The sequence below is a fragment of the Trichechus manatus genome, unplaced genomic scaffold (assembly GCF_000243295.1).
Source record: "Trichechus manatus latirostris isolate Lorelei unplaced genomic scaffold, TriManLat1.0 scaffold00176, whole genome shotgun sequence".
Taxonomy (NCBI): Eukaryota; Metazoa; Chordata; class Mammalia; order Sirenia; family Trichechidae; genus Trichechus; species Trichechus manatus.
In genome coordinates, this window is record NW_004444112.1 from 3,715,762 (window position 1) to 3,737,329 (window position 21,568).

The 21,568-nt window shown below is 42.1% G+C and overlaps 1 pseudogene; it reads left to right on the forward strand.

Moving 5' to 3' along the window:
• The first annotated feature begins 3,870 nt into the window (after positions 1–3,870).
• Positions 3,871–13,239, forward strand: LOC101347208 (zinc finger protein interacting with ribonucleoprotein K-like; annotated as a pseudogene).
• The last annotated feature ends 8,329 nt before the right edge of the window (positions 13,240–21,568 follow it).

A 21,568-nucleotide genomic window follows, 5' to 3' on the forward strand; every position in this document is an offset into this window, starting at 1 on the left:
TATCTTTTAAAATGTACTGTTGAAAAAGTATAACTATATACACATAGAGAAATATATATTAATTATAATCTTTTAATAGGGAAATAGAGCTAATTGCATAAAGTGAATGACATTTCTCATTTTCTCCATTAAAAGTATATACTGGGAGTACAGCAGTAGTGAGAACTTTACTTGTCACAACTGCCTAATGCTCCATTGCAAAAATGCCATGATTCAGTCAATCCCTCTCCCATTGATTGTCACTGAATTGATTCCAATCATTTTTACAAATAATCCAGGAAGAAATAGCTTTGCACTTATAAAAAGGCATACTCTGAATATTCAGACTGAATTGAAAAATGTGTTTTTGAAGAAATTTTTCTGTAATTAGAGTAACCAAATTTTCTTTCTTCAGTCTCCAGATCACACTACTGGTTGCCTAGCTTCTCCTCTAGCAGATCAGTACCTAGGTTCTAGACAATGGGAGGCTGGATAGCATTGGACCCCATGGGAGGAGGCCTGGGTGTCTCCATGGAGTTTTTCCTGGCCTTAAGGGGGGACTTTGCGGTGCCCAAGGAGTGGTATACATCCAGGAGCCAGGCTACCCTATGGTAGCCAGTCAGCCATGGTGCATGCAGAGAACAGAATGCAATGCAGCCTTTACAAGAAGGAAGTAGCTTTAGGAGTACAAGGTGTTGCGATAAGGAGATACCCGTTGCCTTAAAGTGATTCCACCTCATAGCGACCCTATAGGACAGAGTAGAACTGCCCCATAAGGTTTCCAAGGAGGGGCTGGTGGATTCCAATTGCTGACCTTTTGGTTAGCAGCCGAACTCGTAACCACTGTGCCACCAGGGCTTCCGATAAGGAGATATGAAGGATAAAATGAGAAAGAAGTTTTAGGTTGTCGAAGATATATTTTTAAGTGAGAAAAAGCACATTAAAGATCTTTACACTAAGTATGACTTCATTCCCATGAAGAAAAACAACTTGTTTAGGAATATATTTGAACAAACAAAAACACACAGAGCAATTCATCCATAGCCTGACAATTCTAGAAAGATAATCCTGTACTGCAAACACTGTTTTTCTCCAGGAGAGAGAATTATCATTGAATTTTCAGTTTGTATTTTGTAAATAAATGGCATGTAGTCCCCCTTAACAAACAACAGACATATGAAATTTATACATTTAAAATTTTTATCTGTATAGGAAAATGAACATGTATTGATAAGGTTTGAAATCTCAGTTCTAAAATCCTGCAGCAGTGGACGAGATTCCTCTTAATTGCAGAAAAGAGCTCCTGTCCACTGTAATCATAGCAGGAGGATGGAACATTTTATGTTATTCATCAAAATTACTGGAAAGGCTTGTTAAAATACACGTGTGGGCCTGATTCCAGAATATCTGTTTCAGTAGATCTGGACCCAGGACTAAGAAATGGTATATCTAACGAGTCCTTAGGTCATGTTGATAGTGAAGGTTCAGGGATCAAACGCAGAACCTGTGAGAGACTACCTGACTCCAGTCTCCAATTGATGGGGCAGGAGATTTAAAGACTAGAAGGGGCAGAGCCAACTTTTCTCACCGTCATTCCCTGAAAGTCCCTGCAGCAAGTAAAGCAGATGAATGAATGAATAGCCACCTGTGCAGGAGTCCCAGGTTCTCCACTAATAAGGAAACTTGTGAGGGGACCACCCAAAAAAAGAGGCTTTTCAATCTGATTCTTCTGCCTGGAACTAATTAAAACAAAACAAAACAAAGAATAACAACAACAACAAATCCATATGGCTTATCCCTTGCCAACTTCAATTGTTTGCTCAACAGCCCTCTATCTCAAAAAGGGCTTCCTTACTGTACAGTGTAATATTACCACCATATCTCCACTTAGCACCCTCATGTCTCTCCTTCCCATTGTGATAATCTCATTCTAACATACTATGCTATATGATTTAATATTTTAGTATTTCTTCTTCCACGGCTCCTGTCTTCCTTGAGTTGAAAATGGGCTCTATGAGAGAAGGGATCTTTGTTTCTCTTTTGTCCCAATGTCTCCCATACATCTACAATAGTGCCTAAAACCCCATGTATGTTCAGTGATTTTGTTATAGCAGTGAATAAACTTGTTACATCAGCGTCACTGTTCGTTTTATGATTGTGGCTACTCTAAATATCCCCTTTAACTTTCCCTCTCAGATGGGTTGCTCAAAGATTTTAGGAATGAAGAAGCAGCCCATTTTGGAAACAAAACCTTTTGAATGAGCAAGATTCCAGAGTATACATGTGCTCAGCCTAAACGTCTCAGACTTCATCGCCTCCTCAAATTTCTTGGAAGTCTTAACTTTTTTTCATCCTTCATTGTTGCTGCCCCAGAGGTATAACTGCCACTAACTTTAAATAACTACATAAGCATTATCAATAGCTTTATGCAATTTTCATTTCACAACTCTTTTCCTGACACAATATTAATTCTTCATGCAAAACTGTTCCTACAAACAGGGGAAATGATCATCTCTTCCCAGCAAGGAGATAAGATTGTGGGACTCAGATGCCGCTTTTCTACAATTGCTCTGACTGGAAACATTACAGCCACTATCACCTACTAAAATAACATTTGTTAAGGTGGTCTTTTTTAAGATCAATATCAGATGCCTAAAAACCAAAAAAAAAAAAAAAAGAAAAAAACCCAAACCTGTTGCTGTCGAGTCGATCCTGACTCATAACAACCCTATAGGACAGAGCAGAAATGCGCCATAGGGCTTCCAAGGAGCTGTTGGTGGGTTCAAACCACTGACCTTTTGGTTAGCAGCCAAGCTCTTCACCACTGTGCCACCAGGAATTTAATATATCTTAGAGCATGGAGTAAGAAATATTATACCAAACACAGTGCTTGCCACTGGGTTGGACTTATTTACTGCCTCTACAGGCAAGAGACATATTTTCTGTGGAAACAAGAAGCAGAGCTCCACCTTTGTCCAACTGCTTCAGGGAGCACAACATCCCTCTTCTCTCTTCCAGTCATGGCCCTGTCGGCAGCCTCTCCTGTCCCTAAGCCAACATACTAAAAGGTCACAAAACTGACTCTGAGGATTGAGGCTACATGCATTTGAACAACAATAAGATAATATTTATTAGTTTCCAGCAACCAGGGGATGTATATTGTGTCTGAATGACTCTCTAGAATGGTAAGTGCATTGGAATTGGTAGCCTTAGGAGCATCTGAAATAATATTTTTAGCACCTGGGAACATGGTGAGCTTCAAGGAGTCTGAAATGATGTCTCTATAAACACTGGTGATCAATTGTAGAAAACACTCTCCAGAAATCGGCCTGCTGCCCTTTAAGAAGCAGCGAAACACCTCCCTCATCTTTGGAGATTGGAGAAGCCTTTTCCAAGCGCCCCCTCCCGCTACCTACTAGCCTTTGCTCCCAGCTATTCAGGTGGAAACCAAAAAACACCCAAACGGGTTGCCGTGGAGTCGATTCCGACTCATAGCGACCCTATAGGACACAGTAGAACTGCCCATAGGGTTTCCAAGGAGCGGCAGGTGGATTTGAACTGCCGACCTTTCGGTAGCCGCCGATCTCTTAACCACTGCACCACCAAGGCTCGGGACACATTAAACAGCTGCTTGTGGAGATGCAGGAACCACATTACCCAGATGGCTCAGTGAAAACCGCAGCTCTGAACCAATGGAAGCTCAGCTAGTTTTCATTTTTGCGCATGCGCAAGGCGTTAGGGCGCGCGTCATTCTTAGGCGGGCATTTTCCCTGCTGCAAGGTGTGTTCGGCATACTGGTGATGCAGTGGCTAAGAGTTCGGCTGCCAACCACGAGGTTGGCGGTTCGAATCCACCAGCCGCTCCTTGGAAACCCTATGGAGCAGTTCTAGTGTGTCCTATAGGGTCTGTATGAGTCGGAATCGAGTCCACGGCAACGAGTTAAGGTGTGTTCACCGAGTCAGGGCTTCCTAGCGTTGCGTGAGAACTTAGAAGTGACGAGAGAAGGCTCTGTCCCCACTGAGCACAAGCGGTTGTGAGACGCGAAGGCAGCGCCCACTGGGGTGACCCGTGCTCTGGCTGGAATAATTAGCGCCTTTCCCGGATTCCCACCCGCTGACCCGAGTTCCCAGCCACGCTCCGCCCACTGTCTCCATGGCGGCCGCCGCGCTTAGGGACCCAGCTCAGGTGAGTGAGCATCCTCCAGGCTTCCTCGTCCTGACTGCATCTCCCAGTCGTCGAGCCCCGAATGGGCCTCCTGCTCGGGTCATTATAGCACAAGCCATGGTCCTGCACAAGTGGGTGGTCATAGTGGGGACCCGTTTCCAGAGAACTAGCGTGATGAGGACCAAGAGAGAGATCCTGGCGACTGAGCCAGAGCAACAGGGAAACCTGGGGTTCATCATGTGCAGGGGACAGAGAGTGTTAGCAATCTAGCCCCGATGGTAGGCTGGGGGGTTGTGCCTTCATTCTGAGGACGCTGGGAGCCATAGAGGGTTATGAACAAAAGGGAGATGGTAAAAAAGGCTGCTCAGAAGAAACACAAACAGGAAGGAGAATGATGACCAGGAGGTTGAGTCCTTCTCCAAGTTCACACAGCTGGTAAGAACAGCACTGAAGTCTGAGGACCAAATATAACACGGTGACCCCGAGGTCACTTGGTTCTTGGGCTAGACAGGGCAACAGGGATTCGGGGTTCTGGGATTTTTCTTTAGTGCTGCTCAGGGAGTTTTACTTCTACTAGGTCACACAAATATTAGGAATAGCACTGAGGTCTGAGAACCAGAGATAACTAGTGATCCTGAGGTTACCAGGCTCCAGGGCTTGACATGGAGGACAGAGCCCATGGTAACCTGCCTGTCAGATCTCCCTCTTCCCACTGCTTCCCATGGCAGCAGAAGTGCTTATGGACCCTACACAGATGACTGGAGGGTGTCCCCCAGCCTCACTGGTCCTGACCTCACCCATATGATCTCTGGGTTTGTGCTGTCCTGGGACTCTTCACCTGCCACTGTTCTAGCCCTTGAGCCTGGGGACCCTGAACACACCTTAAACTTAGGGTACTATGTTTAGTAAGGGGCTCTATGGAGTGGTTCTGTTTTTTGTTTTTTGTTTTTTTTAATTGTACTTCAGGAGAAGGCTTACAGAACAAATAGTTTCTCATGAAACAGTAGTACACATATTGGAGTGGTTCTGTTTTTGGTAACCAGTTGAATAAGGAGTGGAAGGTTGTCCCAGGCATAGGTACCTGTATATGCAAATGCTTGGAGGTGAGGCTGAGCTGGAGGTGTGTTCAGAAAACTACAGGTCACCATTCTTTCTCATGGGGACAGAGAGCAGTGGGTAGAAGTCAGACGTGGAATGGCTTCCTGAGAAGTTGAGCGTCTATTCTGGAGGTGATAGGAGCAGTAGGAGTTTTAGAGTAAGGGAAGGAGGTGATCTGACCTAGGTCTCCTCAGACTCCCTGTGGCTGCAATATGGAGACCAGACTGTGAGTGTGAGGGGGTGTCCTGAGTGTGTTTTATTTCAACTCAGCTGTTACCCTGAGGGGTGGTGTAAAATGATAGTAGTAGCATCAGAACTTGTCTAGATTCCTTAGAGAGAAGAATCAGGATCAGCCCAAAGCTGATCCCTGTGAGCTGGAGGCAGACATACCTCCACTCTCAAACCTTTTTATCAATTCTTTTACCAACCATCCTCCCCACGGCATTCTCTGCTTGCCTGCTGGAATCAATAATTCGTTGTAATGGCCAAACAGAACTCACAGACATACAGTTAAGTGGTTTATTAAGGAAGTAACAGGGTACAACTTGGGATCAGTATCAACAGGCTACAACTCAGGAACAGGATCAGGAAGCCTGTAGGCAAAGTCTGGAAGGCTCTGCCGAATGGAAAGCACATCCATCTCTTCAGTGCAGAACAGCTCTCTCAGCTGTGCAAACAAGCAGGCCCTTCTCTGTCATGCGTGACCCCCTCAGCTGTGCAGGCCTCCTCGGCCCCCTCAGGACAGGCCTCCCTTTGGCCATGCACTCCCCTTCTCAGCTGTACAAGCCAGTCTGCCTTCGGCCTCCCTACCATCAGCCTCTCCATTGCTTACTGACCCAGGTCATAGCCACTGTGGAAGTTTTGTTCAGCTCTCTTAGCTACATTTGTAGCAGCAGTTTTCTGTTGTCATCACCGGCCCTACTGCAGAGCCCCCTTCAGCGCTTGCCCCCACCGGCTGTGCTGCAGTGTCCCATCCAGGCCTGTCTCTGCTGGCTGTGCCGCAGGGCCTCTTACGGGCCTGTCACTACCAGCCCTGCTGCGGGGCCCCTTCCAGGCCTCTGGCTGTCTTCAGTGTTATAACCTTTGATGCATGTTACAGCTCTTTTAAGAGGTTCCTCACCTCCTCTTTCACTGCTTCTCTTTGCCTCTTGCCTTTTCTCCATTCTGCTTCCTTCTCTTTCTGTCATCTTCCCTCTGTGGGGTTGGCTGCATGTATAAGCAAACTCTTCTATCAATTTTAAAGCATTTCCCTCCCACCAGCACCATGAACTGACCAGTAGGGTAGAGACACTTAATTTGTATAGTAGGCTATAGTAACTTTACTTTTATAGTACATTGACCCTCCCTAAAAAGTATATACTAATCACAGAGCGGTTTGCATCCCACAGCTAGACAAAAAGTATCAAGCCATCAAGTTGTTTACAGTTTACCCAGGAAATGTCAGTCAACCTGGACAAAAATAAACTCTCTGGGCTAGAAAACTAGGGTAAAGGGAACTCAAGGCTTAGGGGAAAAACTCTCAAGCTGTTTTTCCAAAGAACCAAGGCAAAAAGACATTTAAAGGAACTCATTTCACCATAGATGGGGACAGAGAACAATCTCTCACAGCCCAGGTTATGTACATTGTCCCGGATAGAAAGTCACGTTTCAATCACAAGACTCAAAATTGGAAATAAAGAACTTTATTATTCACATGTACTGGGGTTACATGGCATGCTCAGAGGCCACAGCACATGAGGGGAGGTGGCTGGTGGGAAGAGAGAAAGCAGACCTGAGGCACTCTATTGGGATTTGAGAGTGGGGTGAGATTTTCATGGGGTACATGACGGTCCTTTTGAAACTAAAGAGGATAAAGTAAGGATGAGTGGCTACAGACACTAAATGGGGCAGCTGTGGGGAGCTGAGAAGTGAAAATTGTGGGTCTTTTGGGTAGCACTATTATCTGTGACAAGTAACTGCAGTGGGGTGTGGTGTACTAGCTAACAGAGTGAGGAAGGGGCTCAACACAGATACTAAGGCATCATCTAAGATGGAGAGTGGCTAATATAATTACAGGGGTGTGGTAGGAAGACCAGTGAGCTGGCTACTGCAGTATTTCAGGTACCTCGATGGGTGTGGTGATTGTGGAGGTAGGAGGCATGGTTGGGTTCTGGATCTGTCTTTTAAGTAGGTGTGTTTGGGTTGTTTGATTTTGAGTATGACAGAGGGAAAGGTAGGCGTCAGGAGTAACCCCAGAAGTATGGAAGTTCCATCAATTGAGATGGAGACATCAGTAGTAGGAATAATTTTCATTGGGGAGTCTTGTTTTGGCCACGTTAAGAGTCTGAGATGTTTCAGAGAACTAATGAGTGGAAGCATCAAGCAAGCAGTTGGACATACAGGTCTGGATTATGGAGAGAGGTTCAGGATGGAGACATCTCCAAAGACGGTGGCCAGTGGGTGGATCAGGATGGAGCAGTGCATCACATTAAGTACAAGAAAGCCTGGTCACAACCAGGTCTCTTGTTTTTGCTTATGGTTGGAGTGATGGATATCAACAACACAGGTGAGTGAGGGAATTGGCCTTGGGAAAGATGTGGGAGAGCGGATGATCAGGCAGGCTTCGGAGGAAAGAGTGGACATGAACGTATTCACTGCTTTGTTGACTCTCCAGGATTTTGTTGTGACCCTTGTGGTATGGTATGTTTTAGTCAGGCTGGTAGATTAGCTCAGGGACAAAAGGAGTCTCTGGAGGAGTCACTAGGCCTGGGGAGGAGGGCCACTGGGGCCTGGATTTGAAGGAGGCTTAGGTAGAGAGGGGAAGGCTGTGACTGGTGAGGGGACAGCAAGTATAACACAAGTGGAGGAGGCCACAGGTGGTTCTGGTGGACTGAGGTTAAAGACAGGAACAGAGTCAGGCAGGGAGGCCTTCACAGCAGGACTCAGGGCTGCCTCTGGCAGTGGAGACCTTCCGCGGTTGGGGTAGTATTGGATCCTGTGTGAATGTACCACTCTGTGGATGAGTACCATGTGAGGGGGGTGGGGGAGGGTGACTGTGGGGTGGGGCAGGGAAAGAGGAGGTTATGGGAGTGCAGAGTGGGAAAGAGTATGGGACAAAGAGTGGAGTGCACATGGAGAGGAGCATGAAATGATGACCCAGGGCCCTGTGTTGGGGACTTACGGGTGAGGGGTAAGCCCATATTTGTCTGGGAGGCACAATCTGGGAGACCCCAGGGAAATGCCTGCCAAGAGTGTGGGCATGTGGCCCTAATGCCAGGCCCAAAGCTTAGATTTCATCTGTCTGCCCACCTCTTGGAGCTGTCCACTGACACAGTGATCAGTGGACCTTGAAATGAAAGCAGGCATCAGTGGCACCAGGGCCTTCATATCTACTAAATTAGGGCTTGCGGAGGAGGGTGAACAGGGGTTGGATGTGGGGTAGTCAACTTGGAGATTTAGGAGAGAAGCTAATCATGGAATGAACTATTGTCCCCATTATGGCAGGGCTGTGTGACCTTTGAGGATGTGGCCATTGACTTCTCCCGGGAGGAGTGGGGACTCCTTGATGAGGCTCAGAGAATACTGTACAGCAATGTGATGCTGGAGAATTTTGCAATCATAGCATCATTAGGTAAGGCCATCACACCCACCCTGGGTTTATGCCTTCCTTCTTTTCCCCAGAGATACCTCTGTCCTTCCTACAGCCAGTGTTACGGTTAACATGTAGCCTTCATCACATGTGTACTATGGGTGCCAGGTCCGAGCTGTGTACAATGCCCTGAATAATGGCCTCCCTGAGCAGTCCCACCACTTGCCACCAGAGAGTGTACAGGGACATGTCCGGAAGTCAGGAATCTTGCATTCTGCCCAATGGATCCCACCCTGGTTGCCCTCTCCCTACCTGGGTGATGTGTCCACATCACCTCTGTGCCCCTGGTTCTGCCCATTCTTCTAGCTGACATTTCCTCCTGCTTGCCTGTGCCAAGAATTGCAGGCATTGTCGTGGTCACTAGTGACATAGAATGTGGGTTGTTCTTGCAAGAGTTTCTCTTGAGGTTTTTACTTACAATATTAATTTTCTTTTCTGTAGTCTATTGTGTGCTGAGTTCCTTTGGGACAATGGTGGCCACTCGTCCTGTCTTTCTGTTAGGACTTTCATCATGCACGTCCTATCATGCAGATGGGGTTCAGGGAGAGGCCCTGTTACTTCTCAGGGTGGATATGGCAGCATGCGCTCAGAGGACGACTGACCCTTCTGAGGTGCAACTGGGGGAGGGCACAACATTAGATTCTATTCAGATCGTACCTGAAACTTCCCCTGTGTCCAACAGTGTTTTTTCCCATGACTCATTTCTTCCTTTTTTCCTGTAAAATGGTAGTAGTAGTAGCAATATCAGAACCTGTCTAAATTCAAGGCAGGATAATGTGAATCACCATCAGCAGAAAGCTGATTCCTGTGAGTGAAGATCAGCTAAACCCCACTCTCCAACCTTTTTACCAATTCTGACACCTGACGTCCTCACCACAGCACCCTGTACTTCTCTGCTGGGTTTGTTAATTCATTGCAGTGGCCACTCATAACTCATAGACCAGACTTACAGTTAAGTGGTTTATTAAGGAAGTAACAGGGTACAACTCAGAATCAGGATGACACTTGTAGGCAAAGTCTCTCTTCTTCAGTCCCTTCTCACATCCTATTGACCGAGCAAGCAAGCAGGCCCTTCTCTCTGCCATGCATGCTCCTTCTCATCTGTACAGGCTTCTCTCAGCCCCCTCAGGATGGGTTCCTCTTGACGCTACCATCTGTTTACTACCAACTCTGCCGCAGGTTTCCTTCCAGGACTGTCGCTGTCTTCAGTGTCACAACCCTTGACCCGTGGTACAGCTCTTTTAGGAGGTTCCTTCCTCCTTTCTCTCTCTCTGCTTCTTTCTGCTGCTTCCTGCTTCCTCCCTTGTCTGAGAGGCTGGCTGCATATATACACAACTCCTTGTCAATTTTAAGGCATATGCCCTCCAGTGGGGGCCATAAACTGACCAATTCCCTCTCATTACGCCACAGACACTTTATTTGCATAGTAGGGTACAGACTTCATTTTCATCGTCTGTAGTAATTTCATTTGCATAGTATATTGACCAGTCCCTCCAAGGTGCATACTAATCATAGGGCAGGCTGCAGCCCAGGGCCAGACAAAAACTATCAAACCTAAAGTTGTGTACAGTTATCCAGGAAATGTCAATTAATGTGGACAAAAGTAACAAACCCTCTGTGGTAGAAAACTAGAGCAGACGTAACCACTCAGGGCTTAGGGGAAAAATTTCTCAAGTTGTTTTTCCAAGGCAAAAGGAACTCATTTTACCACGCTTCCCCATACTTGACACTTCGCTGACTGGTCATTTCAACTCTGAATTCTAGCCCCTGGTTGCCCCCACCGTTCTCTCCTACATGACACCTGATCTTCTCCAATGCTCCTTCTTTAATGTCTCCTAGCCTTAGCCCCACTGATAAGATGTCGTAAGGTATGCATGTATCCTTACACAGTCCTTGAACACCAGCCATTGGTTCCAGTTGCATTTTCTTTGGGTACAACTAACCCTCTGCACATCATGTGTGTGTCACCAGCAAAATCCTGCTCCAGGCTGATGGTAGAGGGGTATGGTGGAAACCCTCCCTCTTCTTCCCGTGCTTCACTCCATGCTCCTGTCCTTCCTCAGGTGAGGCTTCCCACATTCTGTGATAAAGGCCAGTACTGCAAGGAGCCCCTTCTTCAACCTCTTCAGCTCCATCTCCCCAGAATAGTCCCGTGGATTCATTCCTTGACATCTGGCACGTTTTTATTTAGTCTTGTAAATATTTAACATAACATTTTCTAAATCAAAGTTTTTGACCTGTATAATTTAGTGGCACCAGTTACATTAATCACGTATGCAACCATGATCAATAATCATTGCCATGACACATTTTTAATGGAGCTTTTTCCTCTCAACACTGGAAACATGTATTAAATCATTTCTCTGCTTTCAGGTTGTTGCCGTGCAACACAGGAAGAGGAGGAAGGAGTGTCACAGGTCAGCACTCCACAGACAGGTCCATGCACCCAGAAGACTCACCCCTGTGAGAGGTGTTTTTCAGTCTTGAACAACATTTTGCATCTGGCTGAACACAAAGCAACAAACCCTGGGCAGAAGCCATACTTGAGTGGTGTGTCTGTAAGAGGTTCTTGGCTCACTGCAAACCTTTCCTATCACCAGAAGCATCACAGTGGAGAGAAACTCTTCAGGAGGGAGGTGGACAGAAACTTGTTTGTGACCAGATGCAAATTCCAAGTGTCAGGGCAGCCCTTTATCTGTGGGGAGGTTGGAAAGGACTCCTCACTTCCCTTGGGCCTTCTCCAGCACCAGGCTATGCCCAACAGTGAGAAGCCTCTAAATGGCCTCAAATGTGTGGAAGCCTTTCGCAGTAGAAAGTTTCATGACAAGTGTGAGTGTGGGAAAGGTTTTAGAGACAAACAAACACTTGTTCACCACCAGAGCGTCTGCACTGGAGATCGGCTTCATGAGGCTGACAAATGTAGGAAAGCCGTCAGCTGCAAGTACAGATTTGTTCAAGGGCAGGGAATTCACACTGGAGAAAGGCGGTATGAGTGTGGTGAATGTGGAAAATTCTTTAGCCATAGTTCCAACCATATTGCACATAAGAGAATTCACACTGGAGAAAAGCCTTTTGAGTGCAGTCAATGTGGGAAATGCTTTCGCAAAAATGGCCAACTTACTGAGCACAAGAAGATTCATACTGGAGAAAGGCCTTATGAATGTAGTGAATGTGGTAAATCGTTTAGCAGAAGTGGCAACCTTACTAGACATAGGAGAGTTCACATTGGAGTTCGGCCTTATAGGTGTAGTGAATGTGGGAAATTCTTTAGCCGAAGCTATACTCTTGTTCAACACCAGAGAAGTCACACAGGAGCAAATCCTTATGAATGCAGAGAATGTGGGAAATCGTTGCGTGATCCCTCCAGCCTCATTCAGCATCGAAGAATCCACACTGGAGGAAGGCCTTATAAGTGCAGTGAGCGTGGAAAGTTATTTAGGAATAACTCCCACCTTATTGCCCACAAGAGAATTCATACTGGAGAAAGGCCTTATGAGTGCAGTGAATGTGGGAAGTCCTTTAGCCGAAGCTCCACCCTTATTCAACACCAGAGAATGCACACAGGAGCAAATCCTTATGAGTGTGGAGAATGTGGGAAATCATTGTACAATCACTCCAGCCTTGTTTAACATTGGAGAGTTCACACTGGACAAAGGCCTTTTAAGTGCAGTGAATGTGGGAAATCCTTTAGCCAAAGCTCCACCCTCGTTCAGCACCGGAGAGTCCACACTGGAGAAAGGCCTTATGAGTGTAGTGAATGTGGAAAGTTCTTTAGCAGTAGCTCCACCCTGATTAAACATCAGAGAGTCCACACTGGAGAAAGGCCTTATGAATGCAGTAAATGTGGTAAGCTGTTTAGGGATAGATCCCACCTTAGAGGACACAAAAGAATTCACACAGGAGAAAGGCCTTACGAATGTAATGAATGTGGGAAATCCTTTAGCCTTAGTTCCTGTCTTATTCAACACCAGAGAATTCACACAGGAGCAAATCCTTACACATGTGGCAAATGTGGGAAATCATTTAAGGATCGCGCCAATCTAATTAATCATCAGAGGGTCCACACTGGAGAAAGGCCTTATGAGTGTACAGAATGTGGGAAGTTGTTTAGGAATAGATCCTATCTTACTGTACACAAGAGAATTCACACTGGAGAAAGGCCTTACGAGTGTAGTGAATGTGGGAAATCCTTTAGCAATAGCTCCAGCCTTAATATGCACAAGAGAATTCACACTGGAGAAAGACCTTACGAATGCAGTGAATGTGGGAAATACGGCAAAAGTGCAAACTTATGAAACAAGAAAATTCACGCTGGAGAAAGGCCTTATGAATACAGTGAATGTGGTAAATCCTTTAGCAGAAATTGCAGCCTTACTAGCCAGGAGAGTTCACACTCCAGTAGCTAGTATGTGTGTGGAAAATCTGGGAAATTCTTTAGCTAAAACTCCACGCTTATTCAACAGCAGCAAGTTCTCAGGAATAAGTGCTTATGAGTGACAAATGTGAGAAATTTTTTATCCAAAGCTCTAGCCTCGTTAAACGCTGAACATTTCATACCCATAAGAGCGGAGAATGGGGGAAAGTCTTTAGCGTAAGGCCTAACATCATTTGGCTATCAAAAGCCCACAAATGTGGAAGGCCTTGCACATGAAGGGCATATGCTAGTTCTTTGTTTAACTGCTCTACAGAGCCTTTATTAGGGAGCCGTCTACCTTGAAGTTGATTTTCCTACTTTTGAACATCTGGTAAGATTCCTTGAGTTTTAGGCATTCACAAAGTTCATGAGTTGCACTGCACATTATACACTTCCCAGGACCTCTGCCAGAGTTCTGTCACTTCCAGTTTCTATGGCAGAAGCCATCTCACTGCTACCATCTTGCAGGTTACCACTATGTGACTCAGTTACCCTAGAAAGTTCAGGCAAGGCAGGCGGCTGTATTTTCTCCCATTGCCTGGGGAAAATCATGACTATTCTGAGTCATTTCCATCTCTAACTGATTACAGCACCTACCTGCCCAGTATTTGCCAAGAGAATCTGGTCTGGATTCTGCTGGCAGCTTGCACAGAAAGTTTACCTTGTTCATGACTTTCTTGGTCTTGTGATGCTCAGCATTAATTTACCCCATCCTATAATTCACCAAACAGTAACTCCCTGTTTCCCATTCTTCTGGTTTATAAAACATTAAAGAACTGTTGTTGAAATCATCTGTCTCAGAGTTCTCTAGAGGAACTGATTTAATAAGACGTATACACGCATATGCACTGAGACTTTAAAAGATTTAGTAAGATTGATATACAATAACCAGTGCATATTTAAATTGTAAACTTTGATAAATATTGATGTGCATACCATCTGCATGAAACCTCAAGCACAGGATAATGAATTAACAGTCACTCTCAAAAATTTCATCAAGCTAATGTGTAATCCTGCCCACCTGCAGCTTGTTTTTCACCTTATTACAGGCAACCACAGTTCTGGTATTTGTCATTACAGACTAATTTGCATTTTCTAGAATTTTATGTAAATTAAGTCATATACTAGGTACTCTTTTGTATAGCCTATTTCTCCCAGCAAAATTATTTTGAGAATTATCCACATAGAAAAGTGTATCAATACTTCATTGCTTCTTATGCAGTGTGCGGTGGTTAAGCACTTGACTGCTAACTGAAAGATCAGTGGTTCAAACTCACCAGCCACTCGGGAGAAAGATGTGGCAGTCTCCTGTAAAAATTTACAGCCTTGGAAATCCTGTGGGGTTGCTATGAGTCAGAATTGATTTGACAGCAGTTGGTTTGGGTTTTTTTTATTCTATGTGAGGATATTCCACAATTGTTTTATTCATTCACCTGTTGTGTTTGTAGTTTGGGGCTGTTAAAAAGAAAGCTGCTATGAATATTCAAGTACAATATTTGTATGGACCTATGCTTTCATTTCCCTTGAGCATATGCCTAGGAGTGGAATGGTGGCATATGGTAGGTGTATATTTGACTTAGTTTTTATAATTTGCAAAGTGTGCCATTTTATATTCCCAACAGTAGAAAATGAGAGTTCCAATTCATCCACATCCTGGCCAAAACTTGACATGGCCGGTCTTTTAAGTTTTAGGCATTCTAATAGGTGGGTAGTGGTATCTTCTTGTAATACAGTTTGCATTGTCCTGATGTACAATAATGTGGAATATTCATGTAATTATTTGTCACCCATGTATCTTCAGGAAAGTGTCCAAGTTTTTTTTGCCTATGTTAGAATTATTGTCTTATTAGTGAGTTTTGAGGGTTCTTTCTATATTCTGGATTCCAGTCTTTTCTCAGATATGCAATTTCCAAGTATTTTCTTCCAGCCCATGACTTGTTTTTTCCTTCTTTTAGTGTGTCTTTAAAAGAGCATATATTTTTATTTTTAATAAAAGCCCAATTTCTCAAATTGATTCTTCATGGATTGTGCTTTTTGTTTTACCTTAGAAATTGCTGCAAAACCCAAAGTTACACAGAATTTTCCCATTAGGTTCTGCTAGAAATTTTATCATAAGCTTAAAGTTAGATTGATGATTCATTTTGAGTTGATTCATTTTGAGTTAATTATTTTGTATTTCTGTATAGGTCACATGTGAGGTAAATGTCAGGGTTTACATTTATATATATACCTATATATAGTGTGTGTTTGTATTTTTCAGTACTTCCAGCAATATTTGAAAGGATCATTCTCACCTCATTGAATTGCTTCAGTAAATTGATTTTTCCTTTGGTAAAATATTAAATTATCATACATCCATTGACCATACATGTGTGAATCTATTTTTGGAATTTATTCAGTTTCATTTTTGTATTTGTCTACTTAACTCCAAAACCACATTGCTTTGTTGTAGTTTTATAATAACACTTTAAATCTAGTAGTGTTTAACCTCTATTTTGTTCTTTTTTTAAAAAAAAATCTTTTTAATATCTTTTATGTACTTCCATATTCATATAAATTTTAGAATTACACTGTCAGTTACTAAAAAAGTCTACTGACAATTTGATAGTATTGATTCTATAAGTCAATTTGGGGAGAACTGATCTCTTTACAATATTGAGTCTCCCAACCACGAACATGGTATATCTAGCCGTACTTATGTCTTCTTTAATTTCTCTAAGTTATATTTTTTCTTTTTTAATTTTCATCCATATTTGTATTTTTAAGTAGTTATTGCAAATGTCTTTTCAAATTTATCTCTACTTAGTTTTTTATTTAAATGACATAGCTTTTACATTTCAATTTCTGAGCGTTTGCTACTAATATTGAAATCCAATTGATAATTAAATTGATCTTGTCTTATGAAACCTTAATAAGCTCACCTTTTCTAGTAGATTATTTTATACATTCGGTAGCCTTTTCTTCATTAACAATTATGGCATTAGCTAATACTGTTATATATTCCTTTCCTGACTATATGCTAACTACATTCAACCGTAAATTCTTTTTTATGCCCTTTTTCACTTTCTACAACTGTCAATATGTCTTAGTTATCTAGTGCTGCTATAATAGAAATACCACAAGTGGATGGTTTTAATAAACAGAAGTTCATTCTCTCACAGTTTAGGAGAGTAGAAGTCCAATTCAGTGTGACAGCTCCAGGGGAAGGCCCTCTGTCTCTGTTGGCTCTGGAAGAAGGTCCTTGTCATCAATCTTCCTCTGGTCTAGGAGCTTCTCAGCACAGGGACCCCAGGTCCAAAGGACGTTCTCTGCTCCTGGCTCTTCTTTTTTGGTGGTATGAGGTTGTTTATGTGGTGCTTGAGCTGTGACTGAAGCCCTGAGCTCATCCCTTTCACCACTTTGTCTAGCAAAAGTAGGACAAACCAACCAGCTTCCTTATAAAGTCTGACAAAATTGGGGAAATATGTGTTAAAGGTATCAAACGTGACCACCCAGAGCCTTGCCTCTCACAATACCTGATCTATTGGTGGTGATATTTTGCATATTTCTATTGCCACCTCATGCCATGGATTAGCAGTGCCCTATTTACTACTGGAAGCAGAGTCATCACATCTTTAAGACTAACCAGACTTGAGAACCAATTTAGAAAACTCATCCTTACAATTTTGTTTCGCTAGAATCACTCGGAAGAAAATGTCTTAGGCTGGGTTCTCTAGAGACTCAAAACCAGTGAACTGTATTAATATATATAGAGAGAGAGGGAGAGAGAGAGATTTATATCAAGGAAATGGCCCAAGAAGTGTAGAGGCTGGAAAGTCCCAAGTAGGTGGGTCAGGCTGGAGGCTTCTCCTGACTCATTTAACTACAAAGACTGGCGAACTCAAGATTGACAGGTCAGACAGCAGTCCTCTGGCTCATAGGCTGAGGAAGCTGACAAATCCCAAGACTGGCAGGTAAGCTGCTAATTCAAGTCCCAAGAACCGAGGTCAGATGAACAGGAGCCAGCTGCAGGATCCAGAGTAAGCAAAAGTTCATGAACTTTGCCAGAAAGTCCACATATATTGGATGCAGGCCATGCCACCAAGGAAACTCCCTTTCAACAGATTGGCTGCTCATAACATATCATCATGGAGGTGATTACTTTATATCATATTTCATTATGAAAGTGATTACATCATTACATAGCTACCAAACTACATCATAACTGCCAAATCACTGACAGTCATGGCCCAGCCAAGTAGACATACCACCTTAACCATCACACAATGCTATGTGAAATAGAAATGGTGAGAGTAAATGCCCTTGCCTTGTTCCTAATTTAAGGAAAACATTGGCTTTTTTACCATTACATATAACACACCTGTATATTTTGCCTGGATATATTTTATTAGGTTAACAAACTTTGCTTTTGTTTCTAACTTGCTGAGTGATTTTAACAGAAATGGATGTTTAATTTTCTAAATTTATATTTCTTTTATCTTTTGAGTTATAATTTTTTCTTGCAAGATTATATTGGTTGATTTTTGAATGTTAAACTCACTGTGATAATAGTCTAGATCATGATTCATTATGCTTTTTATATAATTTGAGTTTGATTTGCTAAAAGGAGTTTAAAATTTTGGCATCTATATTCATGAAGGGTATTGGTCTATATTCTTCTTTTAAAATTCTTGAATTAGAGTGATGTTGGCTACATAGAATTAATTGGGAAGTACTCTGTCCTCCAATGTTTTAGAAGAATTTATACAAAACCTATTTCTTTCTTTAAATTTTGTTTTTGTTGTTCATACTATACTCAGCAAAACACATACCCATTCAACAAATTCTATATTTACAATTCATTGACATTGATACATTCTTCAGTTACGCAACCATTATCATCCTTTCTTGAATTGCTCTTCTCCCATTAACATGAATTCACTGCTTACTAAGCTTCCTATTTAACCTTTCAAGTTGCTGTTGTAAATGTAATACTATATAGATAGATCTCAAAAGGACAAGGCATACTTTCTTTACTAATTAAGCTAAACTGTCCTTTGGTTTAAAGAAGACTTCATGGGATATTTTTGGTTTAAGATTGAAAGATTATCTCAGGGCAATAGAGTCCGGGGTTATCCAGCCTCAATGGCTCCAGAATTTCTGGATTCCAAGAGAATTTGAAATTCTGTTTTGCATTTCACCCCACTTGATCAGGATTCTTCTATAGAATTTTTTATTAAAATGTCCAGTAATGGTAGCTGGCCACCATGCAGTTCTGGTCTCATGGCAAAGGAAGCAGTTGTTCATGGAGACAATTAGCCATGCATTCCATTTCCTCTTCCAATTCCTGACTCTCCTTCTTCCTCTGTTGCAGGTGAATAAAGGCCTAGTGTATCTCGGGTGGCCACTTACAAGCTTTTAAGACTCCAGGCACTACTCAAGGAACTAGGAAGTAGAACAGAAACACAAAAATCAGTATTAGGCCATTTAATTCGGTTGTCTCATAAAACCATGACCCTAGACCTCCAAACCAAGAAACCAAATCCTATGAGGAATTTAATTTTTTGATCCATCATTCATTCAATCAACCATCTTAAATGGCCATTTAGGTTGTTTGCAACATAGGATTTTAATTAATAACCTTGGAGCCCATAGTACACATTCTTAATATCCATTTAACTTGAGAAAATATGTTACTAAAAGTGGGGAAATATGTGTTAAATTTAGCACTATACATTGCTGGTAAGGTGAAAGTGACACATTTTTGTTTTTTATTTTTATTTTTTTTCCCAAATTAGAATCAATATCTCCTAGATAGTGATGTGATGAGCTCTGCCAACCTAGAAATGGGGTCATTTTCCTCACTCAGATTCAGTGGGGATACTGAGAAATTCATCCTTCCCTTGCCTTTATAACTTCATTTTGCTGATGACACAAGTTGAGGCCCACAGACCTGATTCTCAATCAACTGGTTTTAGCCATCAACCTTGTTCTTTTTCCAGAGGGATCCCTCAGACAATGGCAACTTTTGGATGGAAATATTTCCTGGATGTTGCTGGATGTAAAATTGTCTTCTGTTTTCATTAAGCGGCTAAGGGAATTTTTGATCAACACTACCTGCTTCCTCAGTGGTTTGCAGGTCATTGAGCTTTTCCCCAGTAGCTGTGTGTGAATGGCTGTCAGAATGAGATCCCCAAAGTGCATTGGCTTCTGCTGCTCCCTTTGTTGGATCTTCACAATTCTTAGTAAATGCCTTTATTCCTATGAGAGCGGTTGGAATATTCAACCAAGAAACAGCCAAAACATAAGTGCAAAAACTACTTATGGACACTGTACCACACTCAAGTCAGAGAAATTTATAATCTCACTACATGCAGTCATGTTCTCCATTGATGTAATATGTTTGGCCTCATGGTCTGAGTTAGTGATTCCACGGTCTTTGTCCGGCTCAGGCACAAGCAACAAGCCCAACACATTTGCAGCAACAACATTTTCCCCAGGACTTCCCCAAAGGCCCAAGCCACAAGCACCATCCTGATCCTTTGTCTTCCTTTACTCTCTCTGTCTTCCATTTTGGCTCTTTATATTGCGCTACTTGTGACTTCGGAGCCCTGGTGTCCCAGTGGCTTATTGTTTGCCTGCTAACCAAAAGGTCAGCAGTTTGAATCCACCATCTGCTTCTTGGAAACCCTATGGGGCAGTTCTACTCTGTCCTTTAGGGTTGCTATGATTCAGAATCGACTCCATGATAACAGGTTTGGTTAGGTTTAATTGTGACTCCAAGCTAGTGACTTGTGGACGCGTCTGTGTTTTTGGCTTCATGTTTCCTACATTTAGACCCTTTCAGCTACTACCAGTGATGCCTGAATCTCACAGCTCTTCCCTGCTTTCTGGGCTAGAAAAACGTGTTTTCTTAATCTGATTAAATAGCTATAGTTCTCCTGATTTCTACAGTTAGATCAGTGACTGATTTCTTTAATTTTTTTTTTTTTAATTTAGGCGATTATTGGGTACTAAGAATTTCACTAAAAATCTGTGATAAAATATAAATAAAAAGTACATTTATTCTTTTTATCTCGAACATACAGTGTAACCAGAAAATGAAATTTACTACACAACTATATAGAGATTACTTAACCTAATTATGCTTCTTTGTTCAATGGAGAAATATGGGAAAACAAATTATGGAGATTCTTCCTCACTCGGGTCAGACATTTATAAGCAGTACCATTACGTACTTGTTTTCATGTTGTTACCTGGAAAATTTTATAATTTTTAAAAGTGTATTTAGAGCAAGTAGTTTCAGGTAGAAAAAATAGAACCCTTAATTGAAAGTCACATGTAATCTTAAGGTATTTGAAGAAACCCACCATTATTAAGAAATAGAAACTGAGAGACATTAGAATAGGAGTTGTAGAAATTTTTTAAATTTAATGAATAAAATAAAATAATAAATAACTTAAAAATTTAAAAATCAAGTATTTAAATTTAAAATAAATAAAAATGAAATAATGTGAATTAAATTATAATAAAATAGTTAAAAGAAATTAAATAATATTAAATGAATAAATTAAATTAATTGAAATAAAGTAATTTAAATGACAGAATAAAAACTAAAATAAAATGAATAAAATAATTTAAATGAAATAAGTTAAACAATGTCATACAAGGGTTTGAGGTCACAAACAAAAGATTACACACAAAAGCTCTATTAGTGCATGGGTAAAAGCTTTACTCACATAGAGAAGAGACAGAGTGAAATTAGCTCCACTGTTGGACCCTGGTCTCCCATGGCTAGCAGGATCTTCTCACATATGGCCTGTAGTGGGGCAGTTGTTCCACATTCACCCTGCTTGTGCTGTAGTCAAGAGACCCCTTTCTGTCCCTCCAGGAACAGATATAGGAGTGGAATTGGGCAGGTTCCTTATGGTGTCTGTACATGTGCAAGAGACAGAAAAGTTACCATGTGCCCAGAACAGAGGAAAGGCTTCTCTGATAAGGAGAAGAAACTGGGAGAGAGAAAGTGACTGAATTCCTATCCCCCTTATCATAGAGTGTTCTGGGCCCAAGGCCTTTATTTAGGCAGCTCTCATGGGAGACATAGAGGAAAATCGTTCCCCAGACAACAACAACAACAACAAAATACAATAATAAACATGAATTAATTAAAATAAAAATCTATATAAAGTAATGAAAATCTAATGAAGTAAAATATTTAAAATAAAGGAAAAATATATAAAATAAAATTAATTAAAATACTCAAGACAGTAAATGACAACCTAAAAATGAGAAATAATTTTGAGGAA